Genomic DNA, 24,885 nt, shown 5'->3' with positions numbered 1-24,885 from the left:
AGCACCCCCAGGTCCTTTTCTGCCAGGCAGCTTTCCTGCCACTCTTCCCCAAGCCACTCAGAAGATGAACAGCCCCAGCAAGGCCCTGAATCCGGATTATTGAGCACCAAAACCAGCGCCAAGGTGCTGTTCTCCTTCAGGGCGAGAAGCAAGCTGGTTTTGCGTGAACACATGGTGCTCTGCAAGCTGGAGACAAAACCCGCAGGCCACAAGCACCCAACATGGAAAGTATGAAGACAGCCCCATCTCTCTGCAGGAAAGAGGTTGAGGGATTGATTTTTGTGCAGCTCTGAAGTCCTGCTGCACTTCACAAAAGTAAATCCAAGTCTGCTGTAAAAAACACTGACACTGTAGCATCACCCAGCTCAGGAGCAGAGCGAGTGGACTGGGGAAGCAACTGCGACAGAGCAATTCGAGCAAAAGCTTACGGTCAGACACAATTAAAATAAGCACTATAGTTTCAATTAACTGTTCTCCCCAGCAGCACAGGCTTGGAGAGGACTCTTAATAGATCTCTTCCACCGCAGTGCACAAACTCTATTGGCATTGCTTCACCGATTATTGAAAGTTAGCAGAGTGAGGCAGTTCTCACAACAGCTTCAATAGTGATTTGAGGATCTGTCTGTTATTAGCTGGCCATTTCAAGTATGGAGAGTCTAAGCAGGGTATAGAGTGTAAGCATTTTTCAGATAGTTTATCTACTCAAGCCCCTGTTTGTTGCCTTCAGGGGATGCGTTTGCCCTGCTGCCGCTGCCGTACCCCACGCACGGAGCAGCATCCCAGCCTCCGAGGAACAGCTGGACCACGCTGCGCCTGTCTTGATTAAATCACAGGAGCATACAATTCTCCCATCGCCTCAGGTTGATTGGGAACAAGGCTCAGAATAATCTGTGATAGATTTTCTTTCTCAGACAGAGAGACATCCTGATGGTTTTAAGCTTTCTTTTTTAGCTTGCGAAATACTCCCCCAGGAGGGCAGGCTCCTGCCAGCCCCACCGCAGGGCTTTCGCATATGACCTCCTAATAGGGCAGGGAGTGCAGAGCAGATTTATTTAGCCAGGTGTGAAAGTCAGCCACCTGCATGTCTGGACATTTGGGAGCAATATTAAATTTAGCATCCACACTGTCGGTATGCAGAGGCTCTGGAAGAAATTCTGGCTTTAGCAGCCAGCAAAGCAAAGAGCATCAGGGAAAGCAGAGCTGTGCCTTCATTCCCCATCTCAAAACACTCTGTAAGAAGCAAAGGGTTGTTCTTAATAGAAATTATTAACCTTTGGAACAACTGACCTAGAGATGTCAGAGATTCTCTAATTCTACAGTTTTAAAATCCATCCTGGCAGACTTTCTATAAAACCTATTATAAAAATAGACAATACCACTCAAGTTTTTCATGAGAAATGACAGCTACCAACAGCTGCTTCATTTCCTTTTCCTCTGGCTTCTCCTTGACTACGAGAAAATGAAGTGTCCTGCGACTGAGGCTCAGAGATGAGAACCAGGAGGCCCAGAGACCATGTTTGGTCCTGGTGTAGACTTTCCATGCCCTTGTGTCTCCACTTCTATACTTGTAAAAAGGTGATGGAGATACCCACCAACCTTCTACAAAGGTACCACAGCATCCTTGAATGGAAAGTATTATAGAACTGCAAGTTATTACTTTTCCCTTAGAATTGGCTACTCCCATTATTTGCTTCAAGTCCCACTGAACGTGGTCTTGTCCTTTCTCGATCCTTCTTCCTATCAACGTCCACTCTGATTTAGGTTAATTCCAATGGTCCCCAAGGCCCCCAAGCATGGGACACCGTGAACATCCAACCCCCCAGCTCCCCCCCTTTCTTTTAGCTGAAAAACAAAGGCCCCCACACTTTAAGTTCCTGTGTAGGAGAATTACCAAGTCCTACTTTCTCATGGAAAGCACCCGAGCAGATTTTTTTACATCCCCCAAGAAGTGAGTTCATGCTGCAGGTTTTCTCTCAGCTGAGCCCATGGAAGAGCCTCTTCTTCACCTGTCCAGCTATTTTTACAGAGCTTTTCAGAAATCTATTACCTTTCGAAGCTCGTCTGTCAAATTACATTGAAATTAGCTAATTCAAAAGTTAACGAGAATAGCCTGACAGGCGGACTCACATGCATTTTGTATTCCCACAGCCCTTGTTCTCTCCAGTAAAGAAGCATACAAAAACCAACAAACCTACCTCCCTCCTCCCAGCCAGTCTGATGAGGCTGGTGCCTCTGGGATTAACAACCCCCGAGCCAGCCCAGGGTGCCCCGGACCACAGGGAAAGGTCCAGGTGAAGGCTGAGATCTGAAATCACCCCTCACAGGGATGTACTCCAAATCAGAGGGAAGCACAGAAGGCAGACAGGGCTTTGAGATGTCAGCAGCGCTAAACCCGAGAAGAAGCCTTTCTAGTTTGGATCCTGATCTGGATCTAAATTGGGTCTTGCATTCTCTGAACCTGATGCCAATATCTTGGCTCTGTCTGCCTGCTCCGATAGGGACATCACACTGGTGCAGTTTACACCGCAGGGGAGCTAGACATCACTGGCAATTTCTGAGCAAATTTGCACACTTTGCTGCATGCTCCAACTACAAGCTATGTTGACTTTGTTTTCAGATAGTCTGTGACCTGCTGCTACCCAGGAGGACTCTGAGATTTAAAGGTCTTCGACAGCAACCCAGACCCACGGGAGACCTGCAGCTTTGGTCTGTATATAGCAGAGGGCAGCAGACACTGAGCATCGTATTGTTTTGAGGTAACTACCTCCAAAGCAGAGCCCAGGGGAGCAACAGGTTCCTGAGCATTAGGTAGCTGTGGTTCAACACCTCCTATAAACATCTCCCATTGCTTCCAGGTACCCAGGGGAAAAAGAGCAGGAGAAAGTAAGCATGCATAGGGAGAGAGAAAAGTTTCTTTTTAGATGAAGGAAGGTGACATTAAGGGCAATCAAATGTAGTCAAATCACACCTCTCTTCTACAAATATCCCAACGTAGATCCACAAAATTCCTGAGGCATTGTTGACAAAACTTTGGTTTCTTTACTCTGAAATAGCCACCTGTGGTCAGGGGAAATTCCTACACAAATCCCACTTTGAATTGTATAATTTGAGGTTTCCTGACATAAGCCCTTTCCGAAAAGGATCAGCATCCCTCCGGGCTGCCTGCACCCCTCTGTTCCCCCCAACACCCTGCTCCCCTGGCTTCTCTCTTATACTAAAAATCAAACGTGATAATGGGAGTTCTCCCCTTCTTGGTCTGGACCCATATCATTTTTTTCCAAGGGTTTTGAAATATTGGACAACACAAGACAAAAATCCTGTCTTTTTTTCTAGCTTGAAAGAAGTAATTTCACCTAGATGGCTGCAGTGAACATGCTGCAATAACAAGAAACTTTTCTGGAAGGGTAAATTACTTAGTGGTGGTACCAACTGGGAGCGATGCTGGTTTGTAACATCAGATGTAATCTTTCAGCAACAGGGGGAAAAATGCTTTCAGAAAAATGCTTTTTGTCATTGGCCACTATGGTGGTGCATCCAATTACACTGCTTTCATTTCAGATCCAGGGGACACAGCTCAGAGGAGAAAGCAGCAGCCACAATAAACATGTGTGGCAGGGACCCAGCCAGCAGGAATAGGAGCTCGTGTGTGCCCTGCTCCATGAGACAGCACACAAAGCCTGTCCTATTTCTCCCCAGCTCCTTTTGAGCTCCTTGGAGAAATCTCGAGGCTTTTGATAGCCCGAGGAGATGCACACAAAGCAGGCAGGTTAAAGGGAGGGAGAAGCATCATGTCCTTCCTTTGGAAAACTGAGTCAGCACACCAAATCATGTCTGGAGCCAATGGAAATGTGACCTAAAGTCTCTAACTCTGTTCTGAATGCTACTGGTATGCTGGCCTTTGAATTTTTTTTTATTTTATTTTAAATCTTAAACTCAATAGAGGGTCCCTCTGGCAAGGAGCTGATGCAGCACACAGAGGCTGGGCATGCCCTGGACATCCTCCTGAGACCCACCATCTCCATTATGAACTACCTCATCGATTATTCCTCCTCTTCTTACTCCATTGCTCTCCCATCTGCCAATATTATCTATTATCTTTTCTAACTGTCATTCTTACTGATTTTTCCAGACTTCTTCCCCTGCTCCAGACTTGCTGTCAGCGTGTAGGAATTGGGTTTGTTAGGTGCGAGTTTCCCTTACGTGGCCACGGAGCCACTGCTGTTGCACATGGCGAGGTGGCCAGCAAGGACCAGCCAGTGCCCATGACACATGACTGGGGCACATGACACACTGTCCACACAGGTGACATCGCCCTGGTGATATCACCTGCAATACTTTTATGTCAGTTGGCAAATGCAGACTCTGATACCTGTGCTAGCAGAAACAACCCTCTCTTGGAGACCAGCATCCTATCCGCTGCAGCAAAGAGACCTTCCAGCTCACACCACATTGGTGGGGCTCCGACTTGTGCAAACCAGATCTGAAACGGTGCTGTGCAGTCCCACAACCTGAAGAGAGGTGTGTGCTCTTGGGGAGACACACTCACGTGTCACTTATAAATAACAGAGGGAGCTATGGAGAGCCTCTTCCAGACTTGCCTGCCCTGTCAGCACACCTCCACACCTTGCAGAGCTCCTGGGGAGCCCGAGATGGAGATTTTGGTTTCGAATCCACTCCTGATTTAGGAAGCTCTTGCTTCTGTAGGTACATAATGGAGCAATTTGTGGGGGAAATGGTTGCATAATATTCATTTCTTTCTTCTCTGCCAATTATTACAATACATTTGCAAAAACATTTTTCCAATATTCAGCCAGCTTAACAGGTGACTGAATAATATACACCAACTACATCATTTGCAATATTTTCCTGTCAGTCATCAACTAATGTATTCAGAGATGAATTCCCTTTCTCCTAGGCCAGCTTTAACTCAAATTTAGTGACTGAAAAACAACATTAGCCTTATTGACTCTTTTATCAGAGTCCCGTTTGTTGGTGGGGAGATACAACCCAGGTTTTCATGAATAATAAGACTGATCATACTTTAAAACCACATGAATCAAGGGAAGAGCAGGGCAGGGGCAGAGGCAGCAATTTCCATGGCCAGATTGGGTAGCAATAAGGTCCAAGCCCTTTCCCCCCGCAGCTGAGTTTAGGTCTGGGTCTGAACTTTGCAACTAATACGCAGAAGTCAGGCTCTGATAACGACTCTCGTTCTCTCCCACCGTGGCCTCAACTACCCTGTTCAGACCACAAAGCAAATCCCTGTTAAAATCTTTTTCTTAGCTATTGCACAACTATTTCCTGATTCTGCATTTGCAGGACTTTCCCTGCATTTAAAGTCATAACAATACTTAAATAAATACCTACAAAGCCCTGGCAGTTTGCACTCCCAGACTGTCACCGGCACTGGTGGGTCATCAACCCCTTCCCTGACTGCCCCCGGCACTGCCGGCGGGTGCAGACATTCCGCAAACACATGCAGGGGCAAGATGAGAACTCAGGTCTCCTCATTTCATGACTACCAACCCTACCCACCAACCCATGCACCATCCTCTTTTTCTCCTTGATAAGCAAGACTGTCTGGCTCTGCTCTCTGAAGAGTAATACCTGCCTGCCCAGTAGTCAAAGCTGAGGTCCTGCTCGAGCACATTTATCTGCCTTCAGCACCTGTAATCTTCTGTTTCCCATGCACTGTGCCCTTCCTTGGCAATGCAGATGCAAATCAACATACATACAGCTCTGAAGAACAGAAACAAATCACTTACATTTGGTTCCTAACCAGTAGCATTTTCATTTAATTTCCTAGCTCCTTATTGTAATCACCCTCTACGCAATTTCAATCAAATCACATCCATCAATCTGCCCAGCCCAAAGCTTAACAACAGTAACACTCTCATGTGTGTTCCCAAATGCAACATGTAATTGCAAATTGCAGCAGGCATCAGTTATCTGACCCATGCTCACTCTTCATTGATAACCTTCTGATCCAGAGATCAGAATACAGATTGCTGTATCAATGTATCTCTGGAAGAAGCTCTCTGGTGTAGGTAAAGCTGTCACATAAATTCTCATATGAACGTAAAATATAAAAGGAGAGAATTCTCCACTTTTAAATATAGGGAGCTGGCAAGAGAAGTCGTATCCTCCAGTTGCACCTCTGTTTCCCTTGTACAGCTGGCTTGGCGCTACCTCTTCTCTCCAGAACCACGTGCATTTTACATTTTCATAGACAACATGGTAGACCCACGTCCCTGTGAAGACCAAGGCAAGTCACTTTTACCCCAGCCTTCTCAGGTAGTTCCAGATGCCAGCTGGGGGTCAGGACAACATCTGCTTTGTCTCCTCCAGGATCCTGCAGTGCCTCAGCTATCTCAGGTCTTCTGCTTTGATCTAAACACCAGCTTTTTGCAGCAGGCGCACAGCCTGTGCTAGCTGGTCTGTGAGCTCTCCAGGGAGGTACTTTGTGCTCTCAATGTTTGTGCAACATTTAAGACAGTGAAGATAAACTCTATCAGTACCGTTCAGATTAGTCAAACCAGAAGTCATCTCATATGGGACAGTTCCCTGGGAGAAACAGGGGATCCACAGGGTCTGATTCATACCTAAGTCTCAGCTAGCTGAACAACTTCATGGAAACCTTCACCCAGCACTTGCCTGAGGATACGCATGTCCACCACAGCCAAGGACAGATCTGCTCCATAGTAGGAACAGAGACTAAGCTGCGCTTGGAGCTGCTCTGATACATTTTTCCACCCTAGTTACGCCCAGCTGAGAGTGCTGGGGAAAGGAATGGAACAAGTTAAGAGCCACATACCAGACTTACACACATCATTGCCCTCTATACCAGGACAATCACATCCACACTGGGTGTGCTAAACCACCTGAATTATACTGAAAGAGGTTCAAGCAGTGCCACCTTTCAGCATAGGCACAGCCCTGGGACAGTAGGATCCAGCCCAGAGTATTGCTGTTGTACTTTGCCTTTCCAATGACCCTGCAGGCTTTGACAAGCACTGCATGCAGAGGTGCAAATCAAACTGATCTGTGTATAAATGTATCCCAGGTGCAAATCAAACTGATCTGTGTATAAACGTATCCCTCTTCTTCTTCCAAGGCTGCAAATCACCCCCAAAGCTGTCCTGTGAGGAACAGCCACAAGAAGGAAGTTGTGCCTGGGCACATCACAGCACACGATGGACAGGCCCCACCACACATGGACCCAAGAGCATCCTAAGGTAAGAGTAGGGGTGATCAACCTGCATCCCCCGGGCTCCTCAAGGGTGGCTCTCTTTGGCACGGGGCTGAACCTCCTGCCATGGCTTTACCTCCCTGAGAAACACCTGCCACGGCTTGTCGGTACAGGAAAGCTGGCCACCACTCTGCTGAAAACAGCGCTTCTCAAAATCAGCCCAGCATTAGGAGAGAAATCAACTGACTTCACAATTTTAACAGCTTCAGGTCTTGGCTGCGCCTGGACAGAGCACAGTCGTTCCTCCTCCTGCCACCAGCACGTTTGACACCGGCATGGAACAGATCTGGCTCGGCAGTAACGCAGCAACCTGCTGCTAGCAATGGGGCATTATGCTGCATAAAAGTAATGAGAAAACTGGGAATAGTTTGGAAGAGAAGAGATTATTAGATAATAAATTATCAGTGCACCAAAAACTGCTCTGTACATATTTTTCCCCCCTTACTGCTTCCCTAATGTCCTGGGAAAGTGACAATTACACAATTTAAGGAGGTTAAGTTTATTAAAATCCTTTTTTTATTACTTTTCTTTTAATATATGGTTGAGATAAAGCATCTGAATAAAAGAAGGTCACAGAATAAAATATTTAATACTCATGGAAAAAGCAATTCCTCCTCCACTCTGCATGCAGCAGAAGCAAAGAGGCAGGGGGTCCTGGTGACAGAGGCTGCTCCTCAGAGACCATGAGCGAGCGAGAAAGGGCTGCCAGCAGCCGGGCCCTGCTCTTCCATGTTGGCTTTGCCATGTTATGGCAGCCCCTAGAAATGGCAAAATGGGCCAATGTGTGCATTGAAAGAGGCAGGTCACCTCTTACACAGGGCTTACTAACACTTCCCTGACCTCAATATCACTTAAAAAGAAATGAAGAGTTACATTCAAGAGCCTGCAGGCACGATGCCCACTCCAGCTCCGCACAGAAGGACACCACACCCACTGTAAGACCAAGGTATTAAAACTCGTTCTGTGCCCCGCAGTGCCTCAGCCCAGCATGTACTCACCCCCTGGTGAGACAACTCACTTCACTATACCTAAACTGCACGTCACAGACCCCTGAATTATGTGCTTTCTCTTGCCACAAGCTTACAGTCTATGCCAATGCCTTTGGGAACTACTTGCACAGCAAAGTACATTTATTTTTCTCCATTTCAAGCATTTAGGGCATTGCAAGGTGTTACTCAACAGTGTATAACCCTACCATAGGAGCTCCTGAGAGGCACGGAAAAGCTTAGCTTGTAAATCCCAGCAGGAGCAGGTCAGCTCACGCCATGGGGCCAGGGAACAGTCTCGCCTTTCTTTTCCACCAGGAAGCAAATAAAATCACTTATGTTTCATAAATCGTCCTGGTGTGCAGAGCCCAGAGACAGACCTGATTTCCTAAAGGAAAAAGGGCCCACTTGCCCACCCAGCACCCTCCTTTCCTTAGGGCAGCCCCACCACTCCTCTCCGCCAGCATCCACCCCCCTCCATCGCCTGCTGCCTTCTGCCCTCTCTCCTCTCACTCAGCACAAACCCTTACTCTAAATTAAATGCTCGTGACATGCAGCCTGACCAAATGGAGAAGGCTGCTGTTGATATAGAGCATAAAGCACTGAAAGACATTACCTCTGGTTTAGATAGGGATCTAGTCAGGGATGAAGTACCATGGTGAACATGATGTGACAGGAGAGAACAGCAAAGTTCCCTTCAGGAGCAGCTGAACCTCTAATTAGTTTTCTGCAAAACATCAACAAAATTATGACTAAAGGGAGGCCAAGTAAAGCACTTGGCCTTTTTAAAAACCTTTGTCAGAGTCTTCACAAGAAACTGTTAAGAGGAATAAGTGGACATGAAGTGAGAGGCTCAACCCTGCCACCCATTAGGAAGGGAGAGAGTTCAGCGAGTGGGTAGGACTGGCAGTGGTGACCATGGCATGGGAGTGACAGCACTGTGCTCTACCACCAAGGTGTCTCCCGGGTTATAACACCAGGGAGGCCAAATCCGCAGGTGACACAGAATTGCTGAGACATTAGAAAAGGCCAAAGAGTTTCAGAGGTACCCATTCAAGCTCAGCCGGGCACGTGGGGTGGTAAAACTCACTTTGCCAATATGAAATAATACATACAGAGAGGTGTATTTTCAATCGGTTATGCTCATTCCTAGGCTGTGATTTAAGTATTACAGATTGGAAAAACATCCTCCTGTTCATCAGGAAAATCACAGCCCCTTCTGCACCCGCTGCTGAGTGGCTGCTACACAGCCTGTGTCCAACCCCAGCCACAAGCACCAGCCAAATTCTGCAGGGAACATCATGGCAGCAAAACTGAAAAAGCCACTTAGCCTTTATAGTGATCTGCACCCCCGGTAGATACCTGCTGCATGTTTAAAGCCCTATATAATGTCTGATCTTCCATGAAGAATCTATTCCAAGCTTTGCTCATTGCTGACCTCTTTTAAGCAACAATGGCAAACGAGCAATTGATGAGCTGTATTTAGCTGTCAGACACTGCATGCAGCCCAGTATTCAGGACAGGACCCTGGAAGTCACTGCCTTGCAGACACATCAGTTTGAGCTTTGCTAAAATTCCCAGATGGAACCGATTCTCCACACATCTTGCCACATACTGACTCCCTTGGCTCTTGCAAGCCGGGCTTTTTTTGGACAATGCAAAGCCCAAGAGCTTCGCAGTGAAGATGGATGGCGAGTAATGTGTACTTTTATGAGAGTGTCTTTGTATGTCCAGAGGTAAGAGGCCAGTGCACTACACAATGGCATTGTGAAGCCATCTGGATTAATTTAATAATAATGGTTTCCAAATGCTCCTGTGGCAGATAGCAACTCCTTTCCACATACTACTTGCAGTGTGCTGTGAAGCGAAGAAGAAAAGTATATGGATTGTTAACTACACTGCAGGTGAGAAACAATAGCCCCAAGCTCTCAAAGCCATGTACAAACATTGCCTAATTACTGCTTGTTAACACTCCTATGAGCCAGGTACACAGTTTTATTGCCCAAAGCCATAAAAAAAAAAATCAGTATCCCAGGGGTCATTAGAAGTTAGGTCCAGGCTCTTAGCCTAAAACCCAGGCAGGCACTTATCTGTCTCATGTGCAGCATCCAACCCCTTCAAGCCCAGCAGACACCTGGACAGCAAGAAGCACGGCCAATGTTCTCCAGCCAGGCAAGTAATGCATGGAGAGAGGGAGTGACTTCTGGGGGCTTGAACTCCCCATTTCTGAACCAGGAGCCCTCCCCCTGGCACTGATGGCTCCTGAGCCAAGGGAAAGGGCTGCGGCTGCCCCTGTGCTGCTGGGAGTACTGGGCAACCAGCTGGAGAGAAAAGTGCTGCTGATTAACACCACAAATCGGTGAGATGAAATGAAGTTTCATTGTTAGCAATGGACCTTGCATGGTTCAGCTTGATAAAATTAGCATACTGGAGATGGATGGTGCTGTGAATCACTTCTGAGTTACAGACGTAACACAGCGACAGAAATGAATAGAGTCCTTGTACTTGAAACACTGGGGCATGTGTTCATGTGTTTTAATTTAGAAGGGATGAAAGTAAAAAAAAAAAATCATCTCACTGTCACATTTCCAGGTCATCATTTGACTTATTAACTTCTGCTTTGGGCACAGGTAAACGAACCAAGCCACGCTCCATGCAGCTGCCGAAGCTACATAGGGTGTCTTTTTTTTTTTTAACAGGGTCGTTAAGAATTGCTCATGTGTCTGGAAGGGGCATCCAAAAAAAGTATTTTCACTTAATAATCAGGCTTAATCTCTTTAAGTTTTGTTGAAGTAACTTTCCCAAGGCCTTAAGCAAAAATCAATCTTAAAAGCATTGTGAAGCTGTACCGTGGTAGTTAGATAATTTATTATTCCATAACTGTGGGTCTTAATCTAATTAGAGATCATATCTAGGATTCACTTCAACATCTATTTATTTTTCTATTTTTACTTGCAAACATTCACAAAGAAATGACATTGTAACTAGAGAAGATGGGAGGCATGCTGTGTTCTTCCTGCTGCGCTCCCATATTTAACTCCGTATTTAATTATCAGAGACCAAGAAACAATAGAACCAAGACCCAGACTAAGGGTCATTTGCAGAACTTCAGAAACTATAGTAAAAAACTTCCCACATGCAACCTAGAGGGAGAAACCAAAGAAAATGTGTCCAAACACAAGCTTCTCCTTCCCAGAGGACACCTCCATCCCAGCCTTGTCTGTGTGGTTTACATTACCATCAGGTAAACGCATCGAGTTTGACAGGTCATTTGCCCTGACCTGCAGCGTGGGGATGGTGCTCGCCCCCAGGACTGCAGGAATCAATCACCAGGCTGCCACGCTCTGCCCAGGGACTTGCAACGCTTGAAAATGGTACCTCGCTTGCTCCATGCCCTGGGGGGGGATCCTACAGACAAGACATGATTTATTTGTTTAAAATAACTGGAGATATCTCTCAGAGAATGTCAGGAACCTGAAATAAATACTTGAGATTCTATAAAGTGCAAATAGAAAGGGAAAAAAGCAATCTCATGGCATATATTAACATAAAACCATTGAGGCGGCATGGAAATAAACTAAGCCCCTTACTTTGCTCCATAGTGAGCCCACAAGCATTTATTTTCTTCTGCAAGCAGAAATAATGGCTTGTTTTGGAAAGATTTTGCACAAATCTTTGGAAAATCAGCCTTTCCTATGAAAAAGTCTAAGAGATTAGTTGACAGTTTTGAAAAATAATAATTCAAATTTCTTCTGGCCCATGCTTTCCAAAAGAAAAGTTCCTATGTACCACAAAAAATATTCAACAGCTGCCCTTGCACTCACAGGCTGGGACAACAAGTGAACAAAAACCAGTCATACACATTCAACATCAGCACATACTTCATCTAAAGGAAAGCAAGACTCCTTTTGTGGATACACAGTCTTGAAAGCCTTTCTGCTCACAGTATCAACAGATTTAAAAAAAAACAAAAGACGCTTATGGGAGGACAGTCTGCTTCACTGACTACCAGAAGATCACCCTGTATCTTCATGCATTGCTCTCCCCATCTTGTAAAAGAATTGCATGGTTAGTCAGACTCCAATGCGTTCCTCCTGTAGCTCTTGGAAGGAGCTTTTAGGGTCCTTGGGAGAGGGAGACACTAAACCTTTGCTTTCACCCCACCTTCCTCTCCTTTACCTGCTCTGTCAGGAAGCTCATTCGGGGCTCTGCAAACCTTCTGACTTCAACAGTTTTTGCAATTTTACAAACAGGTACTAACAGCTAATTCTGCAGCATGTTCCCCGTGGTTCAACAGTTTTTGCAATTTTACAAACAGGCACATGCTAATTCTGCAGCATGTTCCTCGTGTGCCCTTGGAAGCAAGACCTACATCCCCAGGTTTCCTCTCACACAACACCCTGAGCAAGAAGAAGTCAGGCTCAGGAAGGAGCTGGTGGTAACACTTTTTGGAAAGGGACGGCTAATTTGCACCTCCTTGGATACTAATTACAAATTCTCTCGTGTGCCTTCATTCGTACCGCAGTGCAAAGCAACAGGAAGGCCTGCTGCTTTCCCGAGTTTGCCGATCTCTCCATCAACTCATCCTTCCTCACTCCCCTGCTCAGTCTCCATGGAGGAGGAGATGTCCCATTTTCTACATTAACTGTCAGCACGGTGCGACCTGAGTAATCATGAAAAATGAAGCAGTAACTCATCCGCTTGTGTGTAAAGGCCTCCTTTGCTCTCACTGCTGAATTTAAATCTGCTGGGAACGTGGGGCCCGGCCCGGCACCGGGGAAATGAATTGCACTGCTAATGGAGCGTTGCTCTACTCTCCAGAGTTGAACAGCCCAGGAGCTCTGGGTTACCATAGCCTGCGATCCTCTTGGCTTGCAAGAGGATACCAAAACTGTACCCAAACTAACACTGTTTACAAACTGGCATAAATTTCAGTCAAATTAGAAACTGAAAGCAGAAAGCTTTAAGAAGGGTTCCTTGGACTGTTTTACAATAATCTTTGACCACGTGACCTATTTATCACTACATGGGTACTGCTATAAAGGCACCAGTAGCATCTTACACCATTTTTTTTTAAAGGAATAGCTAAATCTGCACATTCACAGCTCTGAAGTGTCCTTCTTCACGAATGCATTTCAGCATCTATTCATAACTATTGATACTCAACTGTGCACTTTAAGTTAACCATATGCTTAACCACTTTTCCCAATGCAGACCTTGGAGGACAATCAAATTAATAATGTTGAGACTGAGACACAAATAAAGGAAGCTGATCCAAATCCCCTAAAAGTCAGGGAAGTTCTACCTTCCCTTTAAGCATGAAAAATTGAGCTGTCTTTTGAACACATAGGAAGGTAGGAGATTTCTGAAGCTGTTCTCCAGTAAATCAGAAATAAAAGCTTTAACTTCCATGCTGCAGTCCCCATGCTGCCAGTCTGACAGTTCACAGCTGCCAGGGAGGACTCGCATCCCTGCTCTGCCCCATCCTCCATCTCAGGGTGCCCCCTGGAGCCCTCAACCCTCCGCGAGCTGATTCAGCTCACCTCTCCTGCCAAAAACTAGTTTTTCCCACTGCTTTAATGAGCTGAACTGGCTCCTGGAGGCATTCAAGGAGTCCCAGAGCTGGCATAAGGTGAGTTGTGGGAAGAGGTGACAGGGAGCAAAGAGCATGCTCTTCCCTTTCATCAGCAACAAGGTTCTCTGACCCGTCCCCCAGAAGCATCACCAGACATAACTCCAGTAATCTGGGATCCTGCTGCCCTGCCAGAGGTTAACACTCTCATAACAACACAGCAAAAGGTTCGGGTGCCTCTACTTCTCCAGCTCCCAGGTCTGCTCATTAGCTAATGCCAGTCCCCACCTGCCCCCAAGAGAAAAAATCACCAAAAATCACCAACTGCCCATCAAAAGTTTGCAACCAGATTTCTTCAGCAAAGATTGGCCCTGTAGATAGGACGGGCCCATGCAAGAGTACCTTGACTTAAGGAAGAAAAAAAAAAAAAGGTTGTGCAGGTTGAAATAATGAGAAGCTGTCCAAAAATCTGCTGTGAGAGTTCAGCTGACTTATGACTAATCACTGCATTTGCCTTTGCCATGGGAGTTGCATTGATTATCACAAAATCAGAAAGGGCTTCATCCACCTGTCCTCTGAGTCACTAGGAAAAAAAAATAAAACTTCTTAACTTCTATTTTCTTCACTGTCTCTCTTCAAAATCTCATAACAGCCAGAAATACAGATCGAAAAATATGACACACTCCAATTTCCCTTGATTTAATTTCCTCAAGCTGACTAATTTAATTGCAATATTTGCCTGGTACCTTGAGTTCTGCTTTCTCACTTTCTTCCTGTTGCTGAAACCTGCTCCCCAGTCCTGCTCCCTAAGCTTAAATCTGCACAGTTGTTTCCAAATTTGTATTTGTTAGAAACTAATTACCCTCATTCCTCGATGGATCATTCCATAGGGATCAGATATTCCGTTTGTGATCACAGATGTAACACACACACATCATGTGGTTATCTAAATGAGGTTGGGTAATTAGGTATCTCAAAAAGGATAAATTGTTTAAAGTAAGACAGATTAAAAATGAAATCTGGATGATTCTTTTTTAATCTTCCATGTGATACGAGCCTGAAAGGTATAGCTGGCTAGCAAAGCTACTGGAGCAAAATTAGAATTCAGCTTAGCCACCAAGAACTCAAACAACATCAAGGTGAGGTAATATTTTAAAAGTCCACAGAATAAAAAGCTTTTAATGGATTTCAGACTTTATCTTTCCCCTTTGTTATACTTTTGAGTTTGGAAATAATAAAAAAAAGTGGCAGCAGTGGAACTATAACTCAAAATGAGGTCATACTTTTAGATAGGCGAGAAAGAGAGATGTTTTATTCTTTGTGGGTATCTACTCCCTCTCCCACCACCGTCAGTCAGTTGAGTTCCTTTCACCAAGTCAAAGCCATCGGGGTGGAATCTGCCCTGGGAAACACAGCTGTATATCAACATCAGCCCATGCCCTGCGGCAGCAGCCCCGGTGCCCGTGCACGCCCTGAGTTTGCCTGCAGCTCCCCGCAGAAGCAACCTGAGCAAAGCCTTCCCCTTCCCCGAGTTTTATGTCTCAATGCAGCAGGTTTGTTGGGGGCGAATGTTGAAAGTGTGAGTAACGCTCTTGAGGTAGAGGTGAGTCCTCCTGTGTGCGAAGCTCTTTACGTGCACACATATTTCCCAGTTCAGGGCTTTAACAATGGTCTTTCAAAGGTAATTAAGGATATTAAACATCTTTGGAGATTTATAGCAAACAAAAGCCTTTAGAGACAGGATACTCTCCTGACCACTAGCAATCACCAAAGATCCCACAGCATTTTTCCCAAGACCAAAAAGACTGACTTCATCGCACACTGGCATTGCAGTGGAGAAGGGTGTAAAGCGCAAACCTGCCTCCCAGCATTTCAGCGTCCCCCAGTTACATACATACCAAACACACCCAAGCACTCTTTGTTCAGCAAATTGCCATTCTGCCCTGCAGTCTCAGCTGCGGACCCTATCTTGATGTGCCCTGACCTGCTGCTGCTGCAGGCGTTCAGGGCTTCTCCTCTCCCCTGCCAGAAGGGGACACTTTTCTTGCTGTATAAGAAAGGATCTGCAGCTGTGGGCTCTAACAGGTGCTGTCACACAGGACCCAGATAAGCCCCTATCCTCTCTGTTCCCAGGAATTGCCCTGGATTTGCCCCATCCAGCAGGCCATTGCCAACCCTTTATTCCCAGAGCCCCCAGCCCCATCTCAAAGCAGCCGTGCATTCAGGGGTTTTGCATTTTCTTGTGGGCAAATTGCAGGTAGAGCCTGGGCTAAAGGACCACATTATCACAAAAGCTGTCTCTTAATTGAGGGTGGCAGCTCCCCATTGTGTCCTGTCTGCTGAGACAGGAGGGGCGCTGCTATTTTCTCCCTTGTGCCCTGTTCAGCACAAAGCAGCCCTGCTCAGAGGAAGCCTCGTGGCACCAAGAGCATCAGTATTAATAGAAGTGTTCTATCCATCAAAGGTGAGAGCAGAGAGAAGGAGAGGAATTGTTTTAAGATGCTGAATGGAATATGAATGGAAAACTCTGTGCTATTTGCCCAATCCTGAACAGGACATCATTGCACCAAGGAAATTAAGATTCTTTAGATATTCAACTTGGCTTCTCACTATGAACAAGTTGGAAATTACTCATAATTATATTCATTATTATTTTGCTTACAGAGCCAGCCAACCTGCAAGCTTAGACTGGGCCCTGCTGAGACCTACCAGCAGTAGTGTTTAGACCCAAACCTTTCAAATCCTGCATAACTTAAACACGGCACACGTCTAGCAGCTTGATGCTGGCTTTAGCAGTTACTCACGAGACAAACGCTCATGCACACACTCATTACTATCTCTATTTCCATGCAAACCCCAGAATACCTCACTACGTGCCGAGCCTTAAAAGCTGAAGGCTTTTGCACTAGTTGTAATCCTACCGGCAGCACAACAGCAGGCTGTCAGACTTCAGACCGAAGGTGGCTGTTTGAGATCTCAGTAACAGCCACCAGGTCACCGCAGCCCTGACCCTATCTTGATGACTTTTCAAAATAAACATTCTCCATTATTCAATTCACTGGATTGGTTGAAAAGTGAAGGGAAGGAAGGCTTTACACCAAAGAAATAACCCTTTTCTTCACAGCTGCAGCTTTTTTGCTCTTGGTAAACATTCTGCATAGGGCTGGCCACAGAGAGACTCGGGGGGGAGGGTCCTGAGTGGAAATGTAAAATTTTTTTTTTTCCTTTGTTAAATTATGAAATACCTTTTCAAAGGGAAGAAAAAGAATCTCATCAACTGATACGTTTCTCTTCAGTTTTGGCTCTTGATTTCTCCTCCATCTGTCTTTTCTGTATTTTGAATTAAAATGTTATTTCAAACCAAAAATATCAAAACCTCTCATTTGAATCCAGTCAATTTCCAAAATGCTGCTTTTTTTCCTTGCAAAGTTAAACTGTCAAATCAATACCATTTCTGCATGCTGCTCATGCAGAAACATACAATTTCATCAAACCTCCGTCTTCCAATGTAAATCTTTTGCGAAGAAACATTCAGACAAAATCCAAACCTGCTGTATGGCACAAGTGATCAGGCTGGGGAAGAGATGGTACGGACCCCCAGTGGATTTCTGCAAAGCATGAGAACTGCAAAAGCAGAGGTAAAGAACCCATCTGTGGTACTCCTCTTTTTAGTCAGTCTTGTAGGAATACGCTGATATGGTACTAATTAGTTACTGGATCATCATCCTTTACAGAACGTAAGAGGGTTTGGGGTTTTTTTTACTATGGCATAAAACTAGAGTGCGGGGCAGTTTTCCTTTATTTTGGGGTGTTAGGTTCACCCAGTTTCCCTTTCAGGTCTACCTCCTTGGGCAAGCCAGACCATCACCATTACAGTGCAATCAGGAAGGACCCAGGTGGGCAACACACCCCAACCTGGCCACCTTTCTCTGCTGCTCAAGTCTCAGTGCCACCAGATCTCAGCCGATCAGAGGGGCCAAGCCCTCAGCTTGCTCCTCTCTGCCTCAAAGCTTCCCCCAAGAAGAGAAAACCACTGAGAGATCCCAGGAGGCAACAACCAGCAACATTTCAGAGGCTGGGATTCCTCGCAGAGAGGAGGTTGCAGTCAATACTTACACTTAGGCAGAAGAAATGGACCTACTTGCCAGCCATAGAGGTAGAAATGACAGTGCCATCACGTGCAGGACAGCAAGATCAGTGCTCTGAGCTTTCTCTTGATTTTGCCCCAAGGGAAAGTGCTCCTACAGGTGAAGAGCTACCTGGCTCTGCCACAACCTTGGGTTCACCAGCAAGGCTCCTACACAGAGAAAAGGGTTCTTCCTGCAAACATATAAAGCAGAAGACTGAATGATTCATGGGAAGAGGCATTTCCCAACATGATCCAATGTTTAGCACCCATGTAGCCTCTCAGGGTTCACACTTGTCCATCTCACAGTGGAGGCAAGAACCTTTTGTTTGGTTGGTTTTGTTTTTCACCCAAATGTCCTTCAGTTAAAATGGTTCAGTTTTATTGAAACCGAAGTTATTTGAAAAATGTTCCTTTCTGTCAGTTGCCATTAAGAAATTATGAAATGACATGACATCGTCTTGTCTCAAATTTTTCATTAAGAATTTCATTTCAGAATTGTGAAATTATAGTTTCAATTCTGTTGTACAGCTTTGGTGGGTTTTTTTCCATTTTATTACAAGTCCACTATAACTTCTAACACGTTACTATGACTGACAAGTTCTACCATGATGGAATGTATGAGTTGAAACACTCTTGACTTTTTATTTAAAAAATATCAGGGACAACAGATACCAAATACTTCTTCTCTAGAACAAAACATCTCCTGTTTGTTCCAATGAAACAAGTTGAAGCAAGTTGACACATAGATCAAAGTGTTGCCTACTTGAAAACTGTCAAACCATTTCATTGCAAACTAGATGGGAAGCACTTTGAAACACAGGAAAAATCTGATGTTTCACTCAGCGAGCCAAATCCCAACCATCCTTAATGCAAGTAAGAAAAACATCAGTGTGATTTGCTTAACAGGTTGTCATAGTATACCATTATCAGTGAAATCTGTTCTTCACTATTAACATGGTGTCACAAAATGATGTTAAAACAAGACAAAAATAAAAGTAAATTCAAAGTGTCAGAGTTCCAAAGTGAAAATTCTTCTGGTCTATTTTAAAGATATGTTTTCACCTGGAAAGTTAAGGTTTTTGAGAACGACAGCATATCTGCTGCCTTGGCCCTGTCCACCAGGCATTGTGGCTGGTGGGATAACACAGGGTGCCCACCCCAGCATCGGCTGCCGCCTGCCAGGGCACAGCAGAGATGTTGTGGCACGTTAGGGAATTTCTACCATCTCCAGCATAAAAAGTCTTCTCACGCTCTGACCTACCTGCCTTTGAATCTTAAGAAAACAATACACCGAATAAACTATGGAAAAGCATCTGGTGAGGACCACATCCTGGACCACAGACAGGACAGAAGAATATAGGTTGTAGAAACTGATTCAAATGGCTAAGAACTGTGTAAATGAGTAGGGCATGCATTTAGGAATTAAAATTAAAAATAGGTTAAGTCTATTGCTGCAGAGCTTGTAAGGAACCTAAATAATAACCAAAAAAAATTAAGTCAAATTAGTAATAAGTCAATGACCAGGAGAAAAGTTCCTCCATTATTCAGCAGAGCTGTTACCAACCGTCATTGCAGAGGGTAATGCTTCACTACTAAAAATGATGGATTCATTTGTATAGATATTTCAGTTATTACTTGTGACAAAAAGGTAAGAATTCAGACTACAAGGGGGAAGCAATAGTCCGGAAGATACCTATATAAATTACATGTTTTCAAATCAGCTGGGTCTGCTGAGATTCACTGCCAGGTACTTAGAAGTGGTAGAGGTAATCTGAGGGCTGTTAGTGCTTATCTTTGAAAACTCAGGGACTGTGGCAAGTCCCAGAAGAGCAGAGAACAGCAAACATAGCAGGGAATTACAGGCCAGTCAGCTTAACTTCAATTCCCAGAAAAAATATTGCAACAAATCATCAAATAAACACTTTCTAAGTACCTAAAAGATAACAAGGTGGCGAGGAACAGCCAACACAGATTTGTCAAGAACAAATATCAAGCCAATCTCATATTTTTCTATGACAGGGCAGCAGGACTCATGAAGAGGGAGAGGTGGTCACTGTTGTATACAATGACCTCAGCAAGGCCTTTGACATCGTTTTACATGACATTGTCTTAAGCAAGCTGTAGAAGTACGATTGGGTGAGATTGTTAAGGTGGTAAGGCACAAGGTGGAAAACACACCCAGAAAGCAGCTTTCAATGACTTATCGTCAAACTGGAGGAACATACCTGTAATGCACTGGGTGAGGATTTGTCTTGGGCCACTATTATCCACTATTCTCACTATCTGACCTGGGCGAAACAGTAAGTTTGGAGACAACATCAGCTGGAGCAGCGCTGCAAGCAAATGGGAGACAATGGGCACTTAGACCAGTCTTGACAAACAAGAGAAATACTCCACAGGAAAAGCAGGCTGCGGTCAAAGACTCTGCGCAGAGACTTACAGTTAGGTAGGAAAGACCCAGCACGTGGCCATCAGCCAAGGACCATCCTGAGCCAAACTGGGGCCAACGGCAAGGAAGGCAAGGTAAGGCGAGCCATGGGGCAGTGGTGGGGCTTTTGGGCACTTGCAGCCTGCCCGCCAGGGCACTGCCATCTGGGAAGGATGTGGATGGATTGGGAAACCAAGAAGGGGCAACTGAGGAAAGATGAAGGAGCTGGGATTCAGTTTAAAGAAGAGATATTGTAGAGGGAAAAGAGCAGAAATCCTCAAGTTAGAGCGATGCAGCCTCAGAAAGGGAGATGGACAGATCATCCTCTGTATCTGCTACGGGTAAAGTGATAATGAACATGTTTGAATTGCAGCAATGCACATTTAGGGTCAACATCAAAAGAAACTGTTGAATTTGAGGGTTAGCAAAGCACTAGAACCCACTGTCCAGAAAGCATAACAAACATCCATCACTGCAGTTTTGAGGAAAGGTCAGGCAAACAAACATGGAGGATGATATCATCTAAAATGCCCCACTTGGAGGGGTTGGTGGGCAGGTGGAGCCATCCTGAGCTCCTCTTCCCTGCACCCAACTGCCTGCCTAGCTGCCCAGCAAGATGCACACCATACAGTGCACTTCAGGAGGATGCTCTTTGTCTTTTTTTATTATTATTCTTTATCAGTTTTTATTTTTCTTCAAGGAAAAAAAAAATCTTGTAAGGAAGCACTACACTCATCACTATTAGTGACTCATGAAGATATTACCTCTGTGAACAGGACGATTAATTCTCCGTGATGTACTCTGCCATATGGAGAGATTCATTCTGGTGTCTAATGAAGATGGTACTAAATGGAAAATAAAATACACTTCCATAACAGTCACCATAACCTGAGTCCATTTAAAAAGAAAAACAGAACATTGACGTTTTCCACCACCACCACCCTCCTCCCAAAAAAAAAAAAAAATCTTTGGGCCAATAATGAGGCACTTGTCATTCTCATGTAGAGCTGAAGTTGCCAATTTTCACTTCACATTGATTTCTCTAAAATATCACCTACAGATTGTGCCCTCAAAGGAATAAAGAGGATGTTGATACAACATAGGAGCCAGCAGCACTTACACAGCTGGGTTAGCCAAGGGGAGAGCGCATGAATCACCCCTCAGCAGAAAATTAAAAGGAGCAGAGAAAGGGGAGGGGAGGAAATTGGGATCCTCCTGCTCCTCCGGACAACAGCAGGATCCAGCCAGCCCTGAACAAACACAGATGCACAGTTTCCCTAATGGCACAGTGCTGTAAATCCTCAGGATCAAAGGCATAAACCAATCACCCACTTGTGTCAGGCCAGGAATAAATTCCCCCCATGAGAAAATATTAATCAGCTGGCCAGGTGCACTAAGCACTGCACTCAGACACAGCCTCCAAAAAAGCACTGCCAGGAACAGCATGCAAAACTAAACTGAATTAATGCTTTTTTCTTTTTACTTCCCAGTCTGTAGGTTCTTACGAAAAAAGTGCAATTCCCAGGACGGAGCATTTTGCCTGTATTCAGGGACTTCGTGATACATCCCCTTCTCACCCCAGACCCCACACCAACTCTATTTCCTTAAAATAAGATTTTCCCTAAGCCAGGACTCCCAGAGAGATGCTGGTAAAGCAGAGATGATGTCCTCCTGAGCCTGTAGGCAATCCTTAAAAAAAAAAAACCAAGAAATTTTAACTATCTATGCCTGTAGGCAATCCTTAAAAAAAAAAAAAAAAACAAGAAATTTTAACTATCTATTCATTTAATCTCTTTTATCCCAAAACAAAGACAGAGCCACAGCAGTAGGACACAGTCTGGAGCAAGCACAAAAAATGGATCGATTTATTTTGGCCGTGTGTACCACTGTGAAAAATGCTGGGGCTTTGTCAACCCTTTGCCTTCCTTCTGCTGATACCCCCCAGGGAGCTGCATGCCCTGGGAAACGTGGGCCATACCTTTATATTGCACTGCCCAAGGTCCCCAGATTTCTCATCTGCACTGGCAGAACCCCCTTCATTCATGACCTTGGGACAAGTATTGCCCTGAAAATAAAATTTTAGCTGAGTAACTGCTAATACAGAGCACGTACTCGGGGTTTCTCCCAATTTCTACCATCAGTGTGCTGCATCTGACCCAAAGTCTGATAGCAAGTCTATGGTTTTGGCCTATAACTTTACCTTCTCCTATTTAATTTATACTTCTCTTCCCAACCTTTCCATCCCACCAGAGCTAATCCCAGCTTTGCATTCAGCGAGTCACTAGTTCGAGGCATGTGCGATTGATTTTCTCTTCCCATACTAAAAACGCTCCGGTTTCTGTTCTCAACCACCCTGTCACAAATCTCAAACAACTGACCTGACTTCCCTGCTGTAATGCCCAGGCTACAACAGCAGAGATAAGGCTGCAGTCTGGCTCTGCAAATGCAAAACATATGTAAAATGCAACCTCAAGGGCAAGGCAGTGAAGAATTCAGATTGACAGCATTTTATCCCCACTTAGCACAGGTGTAAGTGGCTCCATATGGAGCAAGGCAGAGGACACTCAAGCCCAGAGAAGGAGATTACTCAACTGCTGAGGCTTATCTCCATTCCCCCCATAGCTTTCCAAGCTCCTCTTATAATGATCGCCTAGGGCTTGTGCTGGGTAGAATTTAGACTCCTGTTGGCTGCATTGCATATTAATAATTTAAATATGAGACAATATATCAGATATATTTAAAATAGTACAATCTTGCCACATTTTTTATGGTATTTTAAAATTGATGGTCCCTCATTTAAATACACAGAAAATCTGAAATAGAGTTAACGTCTACCATACTTTGCCATCGCATCCATTTTTAATTATCCAGAACACCGGGCCAAGTTTGCAATATTTTTAAGAGTTTTACATGTTGTCACAAGTACCTAAATTATTGATGTGCAACACATTTTATTAAGCATAGCATTTCATGGGAACCATGTTTGGGGGCTATAATTTTACTAGAATTAAGCTGTTAAGGCAGAAGGAGGAGCCTCCAGAAGCAATTCCTGAAGAGGGAGGGAGGTGGGTGAAAGCAAGACCAATTTTGCACTTCTCTCTGCTGTTTTGGAGGGTGAGGACCAAAAGACCCCTGCTCCTTTTCCGTAGGAAGGAGAGGAGATGGGAAGACAGGAGGGTAGACATAATCTTGTTTTTCAACCTTGATGCTGAAGAGCGGTCTCCAAAACGGTTGTAGGTGTTTCCTCTAATTGAGAAAGGGACTGAGGAAGGGATTTTCCTCCTTTAAGAGCAACTGTTCCCAACAGCTATACCTGGAGAGCAGGTAAAGCTCTACATCCATGGAGCATTACAAAGCCTAACGCATCCCCTCTCACGCTAAGCACCTTTGGCCTCCCAGCCCTCCAGCAAGACTGATCAGTGCTATACCAAGTTTAGACATGGGAAACCAAGGCACACGGACACCAGCTGAGAAGCCTTAGATGATGCGGGGAGCCAGAAGCAGAAGAGGAATCAGCAAGGGCATCCCCAAACACAGGGATACAAGAACCAGACAAAAAGCACTAGAGCAGTTCTTAGCTCCTTTCCTCCTTCCAGTTATGTACCTACAGAGAAACTTCTGGCCACACATAACCTGAAGATCACAACAGACGAGACAGAGGCACGAGGAAGGAGCAAGACTGAAGCCAGGAAGAGTAGCTGAGGCTCAAACCCAGCTGGACAGTTCCATCTCGGTGACTCAGGGTCACTCCAGCACAACATCCTTGACAAAAGCCACAAGAGACACCAATGCCACTATTCCACACTGCCTTTTCCCTGTCAGTGTTTTGGGCTTTTTTTTATTATTACTGAATGGACTGGCTCTGCTAGGCACAGTTATATTTCCTCCACAACTGAAGTTTGAACAAGTTGCCCTGGGGAGTAGTTTTTGGAAGCAGCTGCAATGTTTATTATCAGCGAGGGCAGGTTTTTACTCTTTTAACAGCAATCTATCATGCCCCACTCCCTTAGCTGCTGTTTCTCACACTGTTTGCCCTCAGAAGGGCTGGAAACCCTTCTTTTCTGTCCTGGAATTGGAGAAAACATGGCAGTTTCAGCTCTTGATACCAGGAACCACAGCAGACGCCCCGAGGTCCATCCCCTGCCGACCCGCAGAGAGGCACAGCAACTGGCCAGAGCCATTGGTTTGCACCAGTAACGGAGAGGTCTTGTTCCCTCCTTAGCAGGGTTGGGTTTATTTACATAAAAGTGTTTCAAATCAGCAAGCATCACTGGTCTCAATCCTATTTCTGTTTGTACTTTTGAGCGACTCGTGAGCAGAAAGGCTCATTGGTGGGAAATCATTAAAACCATGAACTGCAATTAAACCTAGCTTTTATATTCAATTCACTGCTTCATTTGTATACATATAAGCAAATACAGATACCTGCATTCAGAGTCTGAATTTTTCCAATTTTTTGCCATGTTAAGCAATACTAAGTGATGCCTTAACTATTTACTAAATGATAGTTTATTTTTCACT

Source organism: Aptenodytes forsteri, unplaced genomic scaffold (assembly GCF_000699145.1).
Source record: "Aptenodytes forsteri isolate BGI_AS27 unplaced genomic scaffold, ASM69914v1 Scaffold369, whole genome shotgun sequence".
NCBI lineage: Eukaryota > Metazoa > Chordata > Aves > Sphenisciformes > Spheniscidae > Aptenodytes > Aptenodytes forsteri.
This window is presented reverse-complemented; position numbering follows the sequence as displayed.